Source organism: Macrobrachium rosenbergii, chromosome 44 (genome assembly GCF_040412425.1).
Source record: "Macrobrachium rosenbergii isolate ZJJX-2024 chromosome 44, ASM4041242v1, whole genome shotgun sequence".
NCBI classification, from domain to species: Eukaryota; Metazoa; Arthropoda; class Malacostraca; order Decapoda; family Palaemonidae; genus Macrobrachium; species Macrobrachium rosenbergii.
Window position 1 is genome coordinate 34,943,070 of NC_089784.1, and position 5,000 is coordinate 34,948,069.

The 5,000-nt window shown below is 35.7% G+C and overlaps 2 protein-coding genes across 3 annotated transcripts in view; one reads left to right on the plus strand and one right to left on the minus strand.

Annotated features, from left to right (window-relative positions):
* LOC136829516 (tetratricopeptide repeat protein 39B-like) overlaps positions 1-5,000 on the minus strand; it is a 177,265-nt gene that overhangs the window by 42,775 nt on the left and 129,490 nt on the right. The gene's annotated exons all lie outside the window — the stretch shown is intronic.
* LOC136829518 (ATP synthase mitochondrial F1 complex assembly factor 1) overlaps positions 4,936-5,000 on the plus strand; it is a 158,865-nt gene continuing 158,800 nt past the window's right edge. Inside the window, exon 1 of the mRNA XM_067088316.1 lies at positions 4,936-5,000. This exon is cut by the window's right edge and continues 147 nt beyond it. The gene's annotated coding sequence lies outside the window, so the exon portion shown is untranslated.

The window sequence follows — 5,000 nt, forward strand, 5'->3', positions numbered from 1 at the left end:
CACTGCCATAAATCCCAATTCTCCCTTGCGGTCCGACAGGGCGCCTCTGGATACCTTAACTTCGAAATTCCTAGTCAACCGAAAAGCATGGGAAGAAGATAAATTAAATTTTCAGGTGCCTGTGCATTGGGAACTGTCCCCCACTGGCTGTTGGCCTAAGAAACAGGAGATTAGCGCCTGCCCCATGAGCCTACAGAGGCCCAGGAGGACTTTAACTAACTTTTAAGTTACATTTTGATATAGGCACAGAACACACGTGATTATATGGACCGTATTTATTCATGCGTTTTTATGAGTTACAGAATAGAACAGAATATAGAATTTAAGCTAAAGGCCAAGCGCTGGGACCTATGATGAGGTCATTCAGCGCTGAAACGGAAACTGACAGGAAAAACGTTGAGGTCATTCAACGCTGAAACAGACATTGGCAGGAAAAATGCTGATGTCATTCAGCGCTGAAACGGAAACTGACAGTAAATATGTTGGGAAGGTGTAACAGGAGGAAAACCTCAAAGTAGCTGCACTATGCATCAATTGTTACAGGAGTGTGGAGTAAGATTGAAGAAAGAGAATATGAGTGGAGGTACAGTAAAAGGAATGAAAGGGGTTGCAGCTAGGGGTCCAAGGAAGGACGCTGTAAATAAACTTCCAGTAATGCTTACAGTGAACCGCGTGAGGTCCACTGACTGCACTACCCCTCTACCGGTTACTTGAGTTGCTTCTAATCCTTCGAACTTTCTCTAATGACCTTTTAAAAGGATTTGGAAGGCCAGTGGCATCCAGCTTAAAATGCCATCATCTTTAAGGCATTACGTGACTGTTCCAGCCCGTTAACAACTGGCTGCCCTTAGGAATGCCTACTGGTAATTCAACTCTCTGTTTTTTTATAGACTTCTATTCTGTCTAATCACGACAGGAAGTACTTATTGTGTATACAAACATATCTACTTTATCTACGTGAAAACATTCAAATATGTATGGATATATACAAGTTAATACAAACCATACACACACATACACAAACATATACATTTTACATTATATATATATATATATATATATATATATATATATATATATATATATATATATATATATATATATACGCATAATATATATTTATATCTATATAATATATATGTAGGCCTATATATATATAATATACATACATACATACATACATCTAATACGTAAATGTTTTAAATATCTATACCTACATACATATATATATATATATATATATATATATATATATATATATATATATATATATATATATATATATATATATATGAATGTCTTTTCCTGTAATACTACAGTGTAATATGAAAATAAGAAGGCCCATAAAACACTATTTAAACATTGAAACCATATATTTCAGGGCACTTGTTTCTGTGCCCCTGTTCACTGGTAAAAATGGACAGGTGGAAAGTTACAATGGTATATATAGAAAAACATGAAGGTGTGGCCTTAAAACCTCCGAAACAAAAAAGGTGGCGTTTCTTAAGAAGGAGGCAGATTGATCAAATTCCCCGGAGTGGTTTTTGGCCTCATTAGCTCCCGTTTGGCGATGGAAATGGCGGTCGCGTTTCTTGGGTCATCTTCTTCAAAAGGGTGCGAGGATTAAGGTGTCAATGGCGTCCGATTTCAAATGTCCTCCTGACAGGTTCATATTGTTGGTTTGATTGATGATAGCAGATTCCAGCATCTTTCTTTTGTACGGACAGCTACTCTTGAAAAACCAACTCCGCCCCACTCCAGTTAATGACATGCCCTGTATTTCTAATATGTAGGAAAATTCCCTTGAATCTCCGAAGCGTAACGTATGATCTTTTGTGCTCTGTTATTCTTTGCGAGAGCGATCTACCTGTCTCGCCTACATAAATGTCATGACAACTTACTACACGGTATCTTGTAAATCCGGCGGAGTTGGTTTTCAAGATACTGTCCGTACAAAAAAAGATGCTGGAATCTGCTATCATCAATCAAACCAACAATATGAACCTGTCAGGAGGACATTGGAAATCGGACGCCATTGACACCTTAATCCTCGCACCTTTTTGAAGAAGATGACCCAAAAACGCGACCGCCAGAACCATCGCCAAACGGGAGCTAATGAAAAAAACCACTAGGGAATTTGGTCAATCTCCTCCTTCTTAAGAAACGCCACCTACATTCATCGGACCCTAATACAACCTTCATGTTTTTGTATATATTAACATTGAATACACTTTAAAAAGTCCATATTCTTAACCAGTGAACAGGGCACAATAAACAAGTGCCCGAAATATCATTAACTTCAACGTCCTTGAAATAGTGTTTTATGGGCCAATTATTTTCTTATATATATATATATATATATATATATATATATAATAATATATATATATATATATATATATACAATAGTGAGCCTGTGAATATTTTAACAAGAGATGAGACTTCAAAGAGAGAGAGATAGAGAGAGAGAAAATTTCATTTCAGCTAATCTTCAAAATATCATAAAAACACCTGCAGATTGAGGCACTGAAGTGATGTTTTATCAGATCTTAAGAAAAGAAAAGCAAAAAATAGAAAAGAGAAAAAGAGAAAAAACAGAGAGAGGAAAAAAACAAAAACAAAAAAAGCCAAGATGCCTCGTCAGGAAGCTGGTGCAGATATTATCACATCTCCGGAGGAAAGGCGCGATTTCGGCACAAGTTGTATAAAAAATGCAGGTTATCGATACACGTGTCAATACTCACATGTGAATAGTCACTAACTTGAATACACTCTTTATGTAAAGTATATTCATTATCTTGAATACACACTGAATAAAAAGTATACTCATTACCTTGAACATACTCTTCATGAAAAAGTATGTTAATTGACTTGAATATACTCTTCATGAAAAGTATAATCATTAACTTGAATACACACTTAATAAAACAGTATATTCATTAACTTGAATATACTCTTCATAAAAAAGTATATTCATTAACTTAAATACACACTTAATAAAAAATATATTCATTAACTCGGATATAGTCTTCATAAAAAAAGTATATTCATTAACTTAAATACACACTTAATATAAAGGGATATTCATTAATTCGAATACACACTTAATTAAAAAAAAGTATATTCATAACTTGAATACAGACTTAATAAAAAAAGTATATTCATTAACTTGAATACAGTCTTCATAGAAAAGTATATTCATTAACTTAAATAAAAACTTACTAAAAAATTAGTGTTTATTAACCATTTACTCTTTGAAAAAAACATTCATACAACTTAAATACACACTTAATAAAAAAGTACATTCATTAACTTGAATACAACTTAATAAAAAAAGTATATTTATTAACTTGACCACACCAATAAAAAAGTAAGCCATTAACATGCAACAGAGAGAATAAAGAAAAGTATATTCATTAACTTGAACGTCCTAATAAAAAGTATATTAACTAACTTCAATACACTCTTCATAAGTTATCTACATACAAATGTTTGCATACAAAAAATGTGTATGTATGTATGTATATACTTACAATAGTGAGCCTGTGAATATTTTAACAAGCATGTACTTCAAAGAGTAAGTACTCATACTCTGGCTCATATTTCATTTCAGCTTAATCTTCTGCTAAAAAACACCTCAGATCTCTTTCACTGACGCTCATTATTTAATATCAACTTTTGCCTCCTACAAAAACAAGCAATAAATGAGAGTTTCTTCAGCGCAAGAGAGAGAGAGAGAGAGAGAGAGAGAGCGTATAATCAAGGCCACCGAAAATAGATCTATTTTCCGTGGTCTCGGTGTAATTGTGTGAGCCGCAGAGATGAAACTTTAGACAGCTCGGTGGTGGCCTAACTTGTATCGTTGCCAGATGCACGTTTATGGCTAGCTTTAACCTTAAATAAAATCAAAATTACGTAGGCTAGAGGGATGCAATTTGCTATGTATGATGACTGGAGGGTGGATGATCAACGTACCAATTTGCAGCCTTCTAGCCTCAATAGTTTTTAAGATCTGAGGGCGCACAGAAAAATGCGGACAGAATAAAGTGCGGACGGACAGACAAAGCCGGCACAATAGTTTCCTTTCACAGAAAACTAAAATTCCAATCTCTTTCCTTGGTGCTTGAGGTTTCTCTTCACTAGCCCATGAGTCTTGGTTATTTTCGTTACAAGATGGAAAATTACAATGAATTTGCATAACTTGACATAATCATTTACGGGTTAATAAAACTAAGGGCCTATGAATTAGATCAAAATTAGAGATTCAGTGTTTACGTAAACCATTTAAAAAATGAAAAACACAAACATACATACACACACATAAACACACATACACACAAACAGTAACAATCACGCGATTCACCAACTTTCTCAGCCGTGAAATGATACACCATATAATAAGCACAGAGAGAGAGAGAGAGAGAGAGAGAGAGAGAGAGAGAGAGAGAGAGAGAGAGAGAGTACGGATTTAAATATGGTTTGAAATTTGTTTTATAATAATCTCAACCCTGTTATCTGTGTGAGAGAGAGAGAGAGAGAGAGAGAGAGAGAGAGAGAGAGAGAGAGAGAGAGAGAGAGAGAGAGTACGGATTTAAATATATTAAAATGTTTGCCCTCAGGGAAGCATTTGTTTTACGTAAATATTCTCACGACCCCTGTTATCTGAGAGAGAGAGAGAGAGAGAGAGAGAGAGAGAGAGAGAGAGAGAGAGAACACACAGCTACTGTCTACATAAAAAGGAAGGTGAGGTGAGGGGGGCGGTGAGTGCCAACCTATCATTAGCGAAAGGGGACGGAAAATAATGTCACCCTTCCCGAATCTCTCTCTCTCTCTCTCTCTCTCTCTCTCTCTCTCTCTCTCTCTCTCTCTACACTGGCCCCTTTAACGAACCCTACCCCTTACCTTTTTTCCCCTACTCCCCCTTCCCCTGAAAACTCCGCTGTGACACCCCAACTCATCACACGGAGGTGAAGGAGTCACGTTTTCGGGATAAACATGAT